Source organism: Choloepus didactylus, chromosome 20 (genome assembly GCF_015220235.1).
Source record: "Choloepus didactylus isolate mChoDid1 chromosome 20, mChoDid1.pri, whole genome shotgun sequence".
In the NCBI taxonomy this organism is placed as follows: Eukaryota; Metazoa; Chordata; class Mammalia; order Pilosa; family Megalonychidae; genus Choloepus; species Choloepus didactylus.
Window position 1 is genome coordinate 33673051 of NC_051326.1, and position 15287 is coordinate 33688337.

Sequence of the window (15287 nt, forward strand, 5' to 3'; positions counted from 1 at the left end):
AACAAAGCAACTGCATCAAATTGTCACAAACCAAATGGAATATGGAGTCACAGAGAGGCCATCAGTTCACAACCAAGTTGTCTCTGATTACATGGGGGCAATATGTTTAAATTTCAGCCCAAGCAGTCTGGAGAAAATAAACATATCAATCCATATTTTGTGAAGGGAGTGGGATGGGGTGGAATGGGATGGGAGTGGGAAGAAACCAACATTTCCTGAACACCTATTTTATGCCAGACATTGTGTCTCATTTAACCTTCAAAACAACCCTGTGTGGTAAGTGTTATCATCCCTAATTCTGAAGATTTGGAATTGGAGACTCAGGTTAAATGAGATCTAACTGGATTTTATGACTGGTTTTTAAAAAATGTCCTGCAGAGCTGAATTAAGGGCTGGGCCAGCTGCTGTTTCCCAGATATCAATCTCTAGAGAGTGCCAATACCTCCTTGGAAATGTAATGAGGTGGACAATGTTTTATTCCTAGCTCTTCTCTTGGGGAAAGTGGTGTAGTTAGCTATGAGAAATAGTTAATGAGCTTCTTGGGATGATATAGAGTGATAACCTCTGGTTACTAGACCACCTTCCTGGAGTGTGTAAGAGGGTCTGGTTAATGCAGGGTTTTGGTTTGCTGTGTTGATGTCTGAGGTTAAAGACAGAGCTGAATTCTTCAGGACAACAGAGGAAAGCCTGAGCAGCTGGCACCAGAGGTTCCTCTCTTTTTTTCTCCCCGCAACCCTACCATTCCATGACACGCAGCACTTAGCCTCCCTTCCAAATAAATGTTGAACAAACAGAGACTATTAACAGGTTTGAAGGTGAGGCAAATCATTTGGCTCCTGAGGCACCTACACTCCAGCCCTGACTCCATTTGCATCTCTCACCTGCCTGAGTCTCCACATGCATCCCTTCCTACGTCAGGGCAGCAGTCATTTCTCCAGGAAAGTTTCCCTCCTCCCTCCTCCCAAAATCCCCTCCCACTCTTGTCCCCTTGTGGGCCATAAAATATAAATGGAACAAATCTCCCATAACTGCTTTTCAATCATTAGTCATTTAGTAAGTTATTGTGTGTATAAATTGAGGTCATTTAAAATTTTTATGTAACTTTCACTTTCAGTAAAGCTTTTCAGTACTTAAAAACAGTGTTAAATAAATTGCTTGTTTTCCTGTGGAGAAAACAGCAAGCCCGCCATGCTACAATTCCAACAGTCTTTGCTGTTAACTATTAGAGTGACGATTATGTGTATGATACATCGGGGCGTATATTAATGGGAAAGTTGTTTTTTGAAAGCATGATCTAGGTTTTTCCAGATTCTGTTTATAAATCAAATAATTCAGAATGGTGTAGAAAATCCTGAGATCTTTCTTCCGTATCCTAGAAGAAAGAAATGCGTGGGAAGATTGAGAAGACAGAGGGATTCACAGGGAGAGATGGGGACAGAAAAAGAAGTGGGAAGATTAAGAAGGATACAGCGGGTATAGGGCAAGAAGAATAATGTGAGGAGAATGGAAGAGGCTCCTAGGTGTGTACCACATGCCTATAGTGAATTAAATGGTTAGAAATTAGGCCAAGGTGTTTCTGATGCTTTTAGAGAGTTTTTCCTTAACTATGAGTTAGAAAGTGGGAGTGAAATCAGGGAAAAAACAGGAGGAGAAATAATCGTAGAGAAATTGTTTTTTCTGCCATTTTTCTTGGGGCACACACTTATCTTCTGTATCCATAGCTGAGGAAATTACAATAGGAAGACCCACATTTATTCCTGTAGCAAGGTATGCTTCTATCTGCCATGCTGTCTGCTTGCTTTGCACATTTCCCCTTGTCATATGCTAACAGCACCCATCATATGCCATCCTGGCACAAATACAAGCAGAAGCAGCTAAATCAGAATGGTGATTGAGAGAAACAGAATAAAGTTTGTTTTCTGTTTTGGAATTCATGGTGATATAGGGGTTACTTTATCTTTTTTAATTTTAATACTTTTTTTCTTTTTAATTGAGGTATAATTACATATGGTATAATGCACACACTGTGACAATTTTAAATATGTATATATATATTTATATATAGGTCCATGTAATCACCAGCCAGATTCAAGATATAGGAAGTTTCCAGACTCCAGCAGGCTTTTTAATGTACCCTTTCAATTAGTATCTCCCCAGAGGTAACCAGTTCTCCAATCTCTAGCACTATAGATTAGTTTTACCTATGTGACTTATGTATGTTGAATCATACATTGTATATACAAAAATAAAAATATATTTGTGTTTGACTTGTTTCGCTAAATCATTGTCTTTGAGAGTCATCCAAATATGTATATAGCAGTAATTCATTCTTTTTCATTGCTGTGTAGCATTCCTTTGTGTGAATATATAACAATTTATCTATTGTATCATTGATGCACATTTAGGTTGTTTCTGGCTTTTGGTTATTATGAATAACGCTGCTGTGAACAAGCTTAAACATTTTTTTGTGGACATCAATACTCATTTCTGTAGGAGTGGAATTACTGAGTCAGCTTTTTGTTAGACAATCTGGGAATTCAGTTAAGACAGACACTCTAGCTTACCTTTGTTGCCCTCTAGATTACTTTTGTGGTTTGGAGGTCATTCCTTCATCGATTCAATCAACATGTATTAGTTGATTCCATTCTAGTAGAGTGAGATAGACAACAACAACAAAAACAAACATGAAAATTATCAGCATGTGCTAAGAGTTACCCAGAGAATTAAAATAAGGTGACATAATAGTGAGTGAATGGGCGGCTTCTTATACTGGGTGATCTATGGAGGTGACATTTCAGCTGAGTCCTGAGTCAAACATGCAAAGGTGAGAGGGAAGAGTACTGCAGGCAGAAGTATGGCTAGTGCAAAGGCCCTAAGGCAGGCTTGAGCTTGGCATATTTGAGGAACAGAAGCAAGGCCAATTTGTCTGGAGCAAAGTGAGTGGGTGAGAGATGAGTTAGAGAGCCAGGGACCAGACCACAGAGGACTTTGTGACTCAGTGGAAAGAGTTTGGAACTTTTTCTAAGTGCAGTGGGAAATCACTGGAAATCTTTAAGCAGAGGGATACTTTGATGTGCTATATATTTCTAAAAGGTCACTCTGGTGGAATTGTGAAGAAGGGACAAGACTTGATCACAGAGACCAGTTAGGTTGATGCTGCAATAGTAAAACAAAAATGATGGTTGGCTTGGACTAGTGTGGTATCAGAGAGACAAGAAGAAGAGATGCTTTTGGGTTGCATTTTGGAGGGACATTCTACAAGAGAAAAGGAAGATGAAAGCAAGATACCACAGAAAGTTCTTAGATTTTTGGCTTAAGCAACTGAGTGGATCTAGATGCCTTTTCCTGAGATGAGGAGACTTGGAAGAGGGATAGATGCGGATGGGTGGGGAGGGTAGAATCAAGAGTTCTCTTTTGAGCAAGTTCATCTGTGAAACCATGCAAGTGTTTGCCGGAACTTCTCGGTTCAGGTCAGGGGCAAAAATATGGATTTGGAGAGCCACAGGGAAATATGGTGAATTCCCTAATGTTTGTTGTTAAACTGCTATTGCCTCTGTCTTCCTCTGCCTCCAATCTTCTCTTTCCAAATCCCTTAGAAGCTCACTTTCCTAAGATCATGTAGCTATCTGTTCTATGACTACTGGTTCTTTCTCTGCAAATATGAGGACCTGAGATGACCACAGTCCTCATGGACCCTGAACATTTTTACATCCTGCCCATCTATTTTCATTACACTTTTACCTTATCCCCTGTGTGAGACATATATATGTACACACATATACACACACACACACATACTTCTGTTTTTTTGCAGCAAATTGGAGACCAAATACAGATTAAGAAAATTTTGCTGAATTTAAAAGTTGAGAATTCTTCCAAAATACCAGCTAATATCAATTTTCAATGAACTTTGCCCTATTTCTCAGATAGGAGAATTGAAGTATTAGGTGGATCTTGGTTTTCCTGCATAGCTCCTCAGTGGCAGAGGCAGAAACTAAGTCCTCCTGTTCAGTATCTCATACCCTGGACAGCAAAACCCACATAGCCACTATAGCAGACCCAGTTAGTAACCCTTTCATTTCCAACTTGACCTGCTTCCTGCAAATACACTTTCTACTGTTGTCATTTGGAGCAGAGAAAAGAAGGATGAACTAAGAATCCAGAGAGCAGGAATTGAGTGCTGGCTCTGATATTCAGAGCCAAGAGAGGAAAAAAACACAGTTATTGAACACTTGCACATGGCTGGCACTATATTAATCACTTACATGTTATATATCTTAATTTCCACACCAATCTGGTGAAATGATTCTTAATATTCACATTTTACAGATGAAGAAACAGGAGCTCAGATTGGTGAAATGACTTCTTCAGATCTGGGGGTCAAACCTAGATCTGTTTGATCCTATTGTCCTATATTGCCTCTTTGCTGTGTGACCTAGGGCAAGTCTTTTAAACTCTCTGGGCTGGGGTTTCTTCATTTATTAAAAGGGTTGTTAAAATAAATGATTTCTATGCTCTCATCTTGCTCTAATATTCTGGATTCTAAATGCATTTAAGTGTATTTAGTTAATTTTTTTTAATCTTCATTTTATTGAGATATATTCACATGCCACGCAGTCATACAAAACAAATCGTATTTTTGATTGTTTACAGTACCATTACATAGTTAATTTTTCAAGTTTCCTAAGCAAGAGTTTTGAATACTACTGTAATGGAAATGCCTTAACTGGACTATGATTTCCACCCCATCATGGTAAGAGAGAAGAATGATCTGGCATTTTGAGTGTCTGGCACAAAGGGATCTGTTGCCTGACTGGGGTGAAAGGCCCCTTAGAAGTATAAAGGATACTGTCTTGTCTTCTTTGTTCCCCTTGTTTATTGGTCTTTATTTCCTCTTTTCATTATCTCTGGAAAATACTTCTCATTTTCTAAATCCTTGTGCTTTGAAGAATGAGTTTGTCAGGAGAATGTCAAAGGGGACACAGGGTAAAATACAGAACTGAGTCTGTTCACTTATAGCTGCAGGAGCTTGGCACTGTAACCCCAGACCTCGTCATCTTGACTCCATTATGAAAGCAGAGGCTTGGAATTCCAAGATCATCATTTCCTTTGGACTTTGCTAACAGCAAAGAACAAGGGGCAAAGCCCTATGACCCAGGGGCTCTTTCTTAGTTGCATTTGCCTGCCTGGATCAGAAGAGCATTCTGATGGCAGAGAGGAAAAGCAGCACCAGTTTAGTGTGTGATGTTTGATAAAAACCTATCTTCATTACAAAATTTTTTGGGGAGTATTAATCTCATATTATACTCTTTTGATGGTCATCCATTTAAAACATGTTTTAAAACTAGCAATGTGAGTCTCCTCTCTCTTAGTGTTCTTGACCAATTTACTATTGTCATACTACATTTTATAAAATATCCCACATTAATTTTTTCTTTTTCATGTTACATCAAATCTATCACTGGTGAAATTATTCTCTCAGAAAATGTAAGTACTCTTGGGAGAGGCATATAGTAAGCTAGTCTCAGTCATTTATACCATAGTATGAATTAGAATAGAAGATACCTTCTATAAACAGGCAATGATGATTTCATGTGGGGGGAAATGGAGGAGTTGAGAGAGATTAAGAGTCAATAACTGAGGCAGGGAAATGATAGCCTCACAGAAAAAGAGAAAGGAGAAGTAGTCAGATATAAAAAAACAAATCTGGTGCTTTTCAAGACTTTTTACCAGGTCTGAGCTTGCCTGAATGCCTAAGAGTTTTCCTCCCTAATAGAATCCAATTAGCACTGAAAGTGGACTTGGAGGTGGAGAGTGAACCAGGTATGCCTGAGGGCTCCCAGGAACCACCCAGTAAGTAACCACAATATCTAATGGCCCCTCAAGGTCTGCTTTAAGACTTGCTGTGGTTTCTCTCACTGGGCTTAGGAAATTGAGAGGAAGACAAATTTATTTCAGGCTTATTCCCCAAGGTTCCTTTTTGCTCTCTTCTTAGAGCCACATCCTCTTTTATGATCTCATACCCTCTTTTCTTAAGCTGCAACAGGGTAGCACAGTATGCCTCCTTATACTCATCTCCAGGAAGCAGGACATTCTTTCAAAGCCCACTTCCTTGTAGAGTGTCTCAGTCTTGAGAAGATCTGTCAAGGCAAAGTCTGTTCTGAGTACATGTGGTGTATGTCTGTGGTATGATCTCAGGAGTGCCATCAAGGTTGCCATGTCCAAAAAATGATTTTCCACCCGTGTCTAAAATCCTACCACTACTGATTCATACTTGTTGCTAACACACTGTACCTGGAAGAAAAGGACACAGAAAGAAGATGCTGGCAGTTTTCTTCCTCATTTTGCTTGGGGATGGTCCATGGCTAGGGTCATAGAGAGACTTCTAAATCTGAAAATTGGAACGTCTTACAATGTCAGCAGGGGAGAGAAGATCAAAGAAGCTTTCGGTGATTTTTTTTTTTTTTTTTTTAGTGGGCAGAGTAACAGCACTGAACTGGTTTGACAAATCCAGGCTAGAGCATGGCATTTAATATGTGCTCATTTGAACATTCTTATTTCTATTCAGTGTGCTATATTATCTTCATGTAAAAACATAACATTTCATGCTGGCATCCCATTTTTCCACTTTGTCTTTATCGGACCAGATTTATTACTGTCATAGTGATTTTGTAGCTTCCTTAAAATTCTGCTGAGTATTCAAATGATAATTAGCAAGCTTTTGTCTGTCCCTTCCTCATCATTTACTCTAATCTCTCTTTTAACTATCTGTTTTAGTTTCCCGGCTGCTAAAACAAATCCATACAGTGGGTTGGCTAACAGTGGGAATTATTGGCACATGGTTTGAGACTAGAGAAGTCCAAAATCGAGGCATCGGCAAGGTAATACTTTCTCCCTGAAGGCTGTGGCATTCTGGGACTAGCTGCCAGTGGTCCTTGTCCTTGGCTTTTCTGTCACATGACAAGGCACATGGCGCTGTCGTCGCCTTTCTATTCTGGGTTCCATTGACTTCTAGCTTCTTGCTTCTCCCTGTGGCTTCTCTCTGTGGCCTTCTCTATAAGATCTCCAGTAATAGGAATAAGATTGACCCATCCTGATCCAGGTGGTCATATCTTAGTTAAAAATAACCTCATCAATTGTAGTGAATTGGAATAGCTAGCAGTAAATACCTGAAACTATCAAACAACTGTGCAGAACCCATGAATCTTGAAGACGATTGTATAAAAATGTAGCTTATGAGGGGTAACAGTGTGATTGGGAAAGCCATATGGACCACACTCCCCTTTGTCTAGTTTATGGATGGATGAGTAGAAAAACGGGAGAAGAAAAAAAAAAAAGGCACCCAGTGCTGTTTTTTACTTTAATTGTTCTTTTTCACTTTAATTTTTATTCTTATTATTTTTGTGTGTGGTAATGAAAATGTCAAAAATTAATTTTGGTGATGAATGCACAACTATATAATGGTACTATAAACAATTAAATGTATGCTTTGTTTTGTGTGACTGCATGGTATGTGAATAAATGTCAGTAAAAATGAATTAAAAAAAAAAAACCTCATCAAAAGTTTCTTTTTACAATGGTTTCACACTCACAGGAATGAATTAAAGTTAAGAACATGTTTTCCTTGGGTACATAACTCCAAGCCATCACACCATCTATCTCCCACTCTTTTCTACTCTTTTTTCCATTGACCAGTTCATAAACACACACCCCACAGCAATCTATGCTCACTGTAACCATTTGTGAATGGCCATGTGTGGATATTTATGAGTATCAAATGCAGACCCAATTTTTTCTCCCTTGGGCCAGCCTCTATCCCTAATTTTGGGATTCCTTGAGCCTCCTACCTAGCATCTTCAGGCTCTCCTACCTTCAATCCTCCCTGTTCACTGCTGCCAGAGAGTGTAATCCCACAGTCATTAGGACAGCCCATCTGGGAAAGCCTATAATTCAGTGTAGCAAAGTGGAAACATCACTGGATGTAGGAGGTTTGGGTTGGGGCTCTTGTTTCCCCATTTTCTACTTAAAAAGGATTCTGAAGATAAATAGGAGTTGACCAGGTCAACAATGGAAATAAGATCTTACCATGTTGAGAGAAAAATACATGTGAAGGCCTAGAATCACAGGCAAACATTGTTTGGGAAAGGCAGCCAAGATTAAGTGAAGTTTCCAAGGACAGGCAGCAAAAAAAGTTGAAGCGATGAGTAGATATTAGATCAGGAAAGGTCTTGTGTGCAATGGAAGAGTGTGAATGCAACCCAGGAAAGTGTTTTTAAGCAGGAAGGACATATGATCAAGTTTGCCTGGTAGAAAAATCACTGCAGCCAATGTAGGGGACATAATGTACAAGATAAATATTGAAAGCAAAGTGACCAGTTAGAACACTACTGGGTTAGTCTAGACCAGTGTTAATAAGTTCAAGCCCAGACTCATGCATCAGCATCATATAAGGCTCCTGAGATCCAGTTTAAGTAATAAGAGATCTGCCTTTTGTTTTCTTGGTTTTGTTACCTGCTTAGCAGAAGGATTAACTACTGTAATAGGAGCCCACTTGCGTCCTCAACTGGGCTTAGCTTGGTACCAAGTCCCTAAATTGGAGAGAAAGCCTATGTGGGGTTAAATCTAGTGACAGCAGTCATCTATTTGAGCCCTGGATGCTTTAATCTCAATGCCTACCTTCTTGGCAGTGACCTTTCAGGAAGAATTCCCTAATAATGGAAATGGAAATGGTGTTTCCTTCTAGTCAGTGGAAAATTCTGACTGCCTCACTTTGCCCTAAGTTTTGTAAAAGCAGCCTAGTGCCAGATCCTGCTCCTCTTACAGGCTGTGTGAGCCTCTCTTAGCTCAGAAAGAATACACTTCCTCCTGTTATGTCTGGTCTCCTGCCAGTATCCCATCCCTATCACCCCGGGAGGCTGTGCATGGACTCTGCTTGTCACTGGCCATCCCACTGCCTGTGGCTCCCCACTAGCACAGCTACCCAATTGGAGGCTCTTCTAACCTATAAGAGCTGCCACCTCTCTGTGTTTCACCAGCATGCTCCACCAGATATGGCTTCTGTTGGCAGCCCCAACCTCCTCCCTTTGAGAATCTGTTAAGCCAATTACCTAGGCTCATTGGTCTATCAGAGCCCCTACTTGGATGTGGGCAGTGACCTCATGTTGGTAGCTTAAAATCAGCCATGGTGGGAGTGTTTACACCACAGAGATCTGCAAACCCTTCATATCAGAACTTTTTTTTTCCAGGGAGCTGGTTGTTAAACATTTATCAGCATGCCACTAACTTGCACTTCTGGTTCTTGCAGACTCAGGCAAGAAAAAAGTTGATACCAAAGGATTAGGCAGGGCTTCATTTCTCTCAGAAATCTTCTAGGTCTCTATCACCTCAGGAGGCAGGGTGCAGTGCTCAGTGAAGTTTTAAACCCTCATCCCACCCATGTGGTAGGGGTAATTGGGAGAGAGTGGCTTAGTTCAGGAAGACATTCCACTCTTCTAGGGGTCCTGCCCAAGCTGCTAGGGCTCATATAAGCCTCTCCCACTAAAGTGTTGCGTTCTTTAGGGGAGGGAAATTATTTGTGTGTGGTTTCCAGTAACGGAGATCCTGTTTCCTATGATTCTCAACCAGTCTTCCTCTCTGCTCATGTTTCCATGGTTTAGATGTAAGGGAGGCCACTCTTCCCTTGGGCACTTCAGGCATGTTTTCTCCAAGCGTTTCCCATAGGCAACCAGGTACATCAAATATACTCTCCAGGTTTCATAACCTCTAAGCTATCTTATCTTATTAACATCCCTAGGTTCACTGGAAATGCCTGAAAGGTGTTAAATCACAGAAAGAAAAAGTTGTAAAAAAAAGAAAAGAAAAAGTTTTACAGTTTTACTGTGTTTATGCTGTTAGGATTTTGATACATTTAAGATTTTATGCAGGGGTTTTGCCGTCTGGGATGGAGGCGGGTCACTTTATGTGGCTGGCGGTGGAGCCCCCTAGGTACCCAAACAGGGTAGAGCCACTTCTCAGGCCGAGATGGCGTGGGACAGGAGGTGCTGAAAAGGGTCTTAGGCAGCTCTGGACGTGGGGGCGATCGAGCCTGGCCTGGGATCTGGTGGTGCAGAAGAGCACAAACCCTTTCACGCGCGCTCAGGAGGAGGACTGGAGGCAGCGGAGTAAGATGCTTCTCACACTACTGGACTTGGAGGATCTGCAGTGGCAGGCCAGGGTTCCGACCAGATTGAAGCCATGGTGCCTGTTAAGGATCGCATTATTAAAGTTACCTTTAATGCAGATGTGCATGCAAGTCTCCAGTGGATCTTCAGACCTCAGCAAATAGACATATATGTAGTGCCAGGAGAGACTGCATTGGCATTTTATAAAGCTAAGAATCCCACTGACAAACCAATAATCGGGATTTCTGCATACAATGTTGTGCCATTTAAAGCTGGACAGTATTTCAATAAAATACAGTGCTTCTGTTTTGAAGAACAAAGGCTTAATCCACAAGAGGAAGTAGATATGCCAGTGTTTTTCTACATTGATCCTGAATTTGCTGAAGATCCAAAAATGGTGAATGTTGATCTCATCACTCTTTCTTATACTTTTTTTGAAGCAAAGGAAGGGCACAACTTGCCAGTTCCAGGTTATAATTGAAGTCAGCAGCTAAGTTTGGCTTCGAATTTGTGATTTTTGAAAAATCATGTTTCTTGCCTTCTCAAAGGAGAAATACTCTACTATAATATGAAGCCTATTTTAAATATGTAATGATGGTTCTTTTTTTCCCCCTTCCAACCAATTTATCCCACTTAAAATTATGAGCATATTCCACTTTTATCTTAAGGAACCCACAATGCCTGTTTAGAATGTGTGACTGTTCAATACCATGCTTAAGATTGAAACAGTTTCTTATATATGCAGATATGGACTTTATGGTACAGCTGATTCAGCAGTTTGCTTCCCAATTATTGGCCTTTCATACTTGGAGCAGTGAATCTGAGAATTTTTAAGAAATTTATACTCAGGGTTATTTAACTTTAGGCTACAGGCCAGAACTTCTGACCATGTTTATTATTATCTCTTAAGACAGATAATTGCTACTTTCCTTCAGTGTGAAGAGACAACTATCTTAAAAGCTCAAAGTGGAAGAGACATCACTAAATAACTTGAGCCCTAACAGCTTGCCCAAAGATCACATTCTTATCTTAAATTCTACTTTATTTTTCCATTAAGATCTATTGTACATTCATAGTACTAAACAGATAATTACTCTGAAATTGTGGTGGCATGAAATTGAAATAAAATGCCTAAGCACATCTCCTAGACTTCTAACACTTACCATGATAGTTCCAAATCCCTGAATGTCAAAATGTAAGGGTGAGATTGTGTACATTTACTGACATCAGAAGTTCTAAGGTGAACAAATTTTGTTAAATGATATATTAAATTATTTTAATAGTAAAAAAAGATTTAATGCATTATTATTAATTTTTATTTCTTTTCATACAGTGGGTTTAGTTTTCACAAGATTACACTTTGAATCCCAACCTTTTACCCCCAAATAAATATACTTTTCCTTTTGTGCCACACCGGGTTTGCAGACAAGCAAAACTGTCATGGTTCTCTAAAGTCTCAGAATTTTTTCTTTTTACATAACTTTATTATTATTATTAGAGTGAGAGGAAACTAAAATACTGCAGTTATACCCAAACTTATAACTAGTCCCAAACAACTTAGAAACCTTAAAAAATTACTTCATAAAGCTATAAGGACCTTAAGACACATTAAGTCCATTTACACTGCTCCGAAGTTTTCCTTATATTTATCATTGCATATATTTTCACATAACTGAAATCATTGGCCATGTGCTTTCTTGTGTTCTGTTTTTCATTTAACATTTAAGGGAACTATTTCTACATAGTGACAGCTTTCATGTTCTTACTTTAAATAGTTACATACCATTTTTGTGCTTTTCATCTGTCATTTTTTTTTTCTAACTTTTTTTACGATGAATGTCTTTGTATAATTTACTATTTTTATTCCATTTGAACTATTTCCTTGAGACATACACCCACAAGAGAAAGTTCTGGATTACAGTTTTGTAGTTTATTACATATTACTGGATTATTCTCTAGACAGATTGAGTTTGATATGTGGTTTCGCCAGAAATAAAAACTAAGTGTACTGGTTTTCCCATATTCTTGACATTATTTAATTTTATCTTTCAACATTTCCCTTGGTTTTATAAATGTATACTAATTTTAAAGTTGCATTAGTTTTGACTTCTGCCAATACTAGGGAGATGGCCCCAGGAACTTTTAAAGCATCCGGTTTATTTTTATATTTTACTGAGACATGAGCGATATGCAGCAAACACTAGCTCTCTGCAGTAGTCCTAAACTGTCTGACTTTCCTCCTAGCTGAAAATTTGGAAGATTCCTCAAGGCCATCGCATCTCGACGCTCCTGGTTGGTTTGGAACGGTGCCCGCCAGGGGTCAGAGCAGCCTCAGTGTTGAGCTCTGATTTCCCACAATGCACCAGGCTCCGCACGCCGGGGTTTAAGCGAGCTGCGGCGGCCGCGGCAGAGGACTCGAGGCTTTGCAGAGGGCCGGGGGGCGGCGGCCGGGGAGACGGCCGGGACCGAGTTGCCGCGGCTTCTGCGGCTGCTGTCGTCCACCTGCTGCGCCCCCTCTACTGGCAGCCTCCCTGGCTCAGGTCTGCTCCCCCCTCAGCCTCGAAGACCTCTCCACCTGACGCTTTAGCAAGGTAGGGGGCTCTTCAGCGACATCCTTTTGGGCGGATGTAAGACCTTTTCTTAGTTGTGTGAATAGGAGAACTCCTAGGCTCCTAAAATTTACAGATGATTTCTTACTTCTCCCTGAAGTACCGGGTTGCTTTTTAAAACTCTTGTCTGCTTCCCATTCTCCCCTGGCTCTAATCTCTGCGGGGCTTTGAGCAGCCTGGTTTGGGTGTTGGCGCCAGGGTAATTTCAAGCTCCTGGTTCGTACCGTGCCTTGTATGTGGTTGTAAAGTCTGGGATGGGGTTAGAACGTGTGAGAAGTTGTGTGCGTTTGTCTGGGTTGGGTTTCTTCAGATGTGGGAATGTGTGCAAAATTATGAAAAATTAGCTGCATGGGATCATTTTACAATGTGGCTGGGGGTCCTGACCCACTGCAATTTCAATTACACACTGAGTAGCATTTGCTACGTATCTGCCGCTGTCACCACATCAGAAGGTAGCTTATTCCTGTAGTCCAAGCCAGTGAAGCTCTCAAGTCCGGATAGACCCAGACCTTTCCCCACCCCCCAACACATACACCAGGACACTGCTTGCTTCCGAAGAGTCTCTGCTGCCACAGTTCTAGAACCACTCAGCACAGCTGCCCTTAGTTTGGGATCCTGCAAGGTGAGCTTTCAAAAAGTAAAGTTTGGTAGGTGAGCCTTGGAGTATGCGAGGCTTAAAGCTTGTTGGTGTCTGTCCTCCTTAGCCTTTTTCTGGGTCACACTGCAAAGCTCCATCCATTCAGTCTCACTTCCTGTTGCTCTAGTGCTGGTAATAATGCTAAGCCCCAACCTGAAAAAGCTCCAGGCTGCAATTCTAAGTGACTCCTGTCTGCTTCTGCCACTACTAAAGGCTCAAAAAGCACTTCAGTCTTTTGATCTCTGTCCCCAATGTAAAATAAAGTATATATTTTAAAGGTACATTTTTCTTTAAATCCTCACCCTCTACTATGTCCATTCCAATAAATATCGATCAATTGATTGTATATGTGAAATCCAAGTTTCCTTTATTGTGTATCAATAAAGGCTATCAAAATATTCTTAAAGTGAACATGATCCTAAGTAGCTGATAAAAAAAGGCAATAGATAGGAAATCAGGCAAGCTTAGTTCAAGAACATCTCTGCCACTAAAAAAGAAGGTTGAACTATTACATTATCTTTATTGTTTCTTCCAAACCTAAAATGAACACACTGATTCCTTTTTTAGTTAGATACATACACCTCTAGACTTGAGGTAATAATCAAAAATAAGAAAATAATTTCAAACTGTTGTCACCTTACCTCTGTCCATGAAAAGAAAGTAAGTCTAGGAGGAATCTAGGATTCTGTCTTTTCTTAAGCATAAATTCTTAATGGTCCTTAATCCTGTCTCTGGGTAATTACTTTCCTCCAGAAGTGTCGGTTCTCCATCAAAATAAGAAATCATGAAATTATGACTCACTCATTATACATAATATTTTCTATTTGGAAAATATGTGTGTTTTCCACATCTAATATTAATATCTATTTAAAAGCATTGTGTTTTGTGAATAAAAATTATACAGATCTTTAAAAGATTAAAAACAAGGTAAAAATCATCAGTAGTATACATTAGTGATTCCCATCATGGGGTCCCTCGTTAATACACCCAAAAGATATAACCAAAATCTATTAAGTCATTAATAATCACCAGCTCTCATAAGCCTTTGAACTTAACAGTTAAAGGACGTGTTAACATAAGATAACTTTTACAGCACATTGCAAGCATCTTAGCCTCAAGAGATTGATATGCGAAAAACACTGACACCCTTATAAAGAAATTTAACTAGAAATTCATAGGCTCGCTAAAATTAAGCAGATCAAATATTTCCCACATCATCTGTAAATGCATGCATTTTGGGTTAATTTAAACAGTTGTTCCATTGCTTTTATGACCTTCCAGTGCCTTATTACCTCCAAATAGGTACAGTCAACATAGTTCTTGCTTCTGATGGAGGTAAATAAAAAACTGACCTCTAGTGAGAGACTAGAGTTTACAGCAATTATCACAAACAGGTGACTCCTCATTGATTCATTTCTTCAGCAGATCAAGTACCTACGAAGTGTGGGCTCATTATGTTAGCCCACTCCTAGTGAAAAATAACTTCATATATGATCTACCAGTGGTGGCTATGTAGTCAATACCTTGTATGTAGGGGATCAGGATTCTTCTCAGACATTGGGGAAGCACAAGCATCTCTCCAAGGACTATAAAGATCTGAGTAGCTCAATTTAAAAACACACCATTTAATTTGAAGGGAGGAACTGGAAAGAAAAGGTAGCTCCTTTGGCTTCCATCTTTGTGGTGCCAATCCAAAAAAAAAAAAAAAAAATCCCAACTTCTTCAGTAAGTAATACCAATTATTCCTATTAAAGAGTCATGTAATACGAGGCAGTCATTCTGGAGGAACTATCCCAAATTTCTAATAAAAATACCACCCTATTTATTCATATCCATGTATTTGTTCAGTAAACATCCTAGCACCGTGCTAGGATTGGGAAT

General features: G+C 39.8%; 1 protein-coding gene and 1 pseudogene across 1 annotated transcript in view; both read left to right on the forward strand.

Annotated features, from left to right (window-relative positions):
• The first annotated feature begins 9940 nt into the window (after positions 1–9940).
• On the forward strand, positions 9941–10641 carry LOC119516452 (annotated as a pseudogene).
• A 1915-nt stretch (positions 10642–12556) lies between these two features.
• The window catches only part of EXTL3 (exostosin like glycosyltransferase 3), a 199125-nt gene continuing 196394 nt past the window's right edge, over positions 12557–15287 (forward strand). The window contains exon 1 of the mRNA XM_037813159.1: positions 12557–12751. The gene's annotated coding sequence lies outside the window, so the exon portion shown is untranslated. The remainder of the gene's footprint in view (positions 12752–15287) is intronic.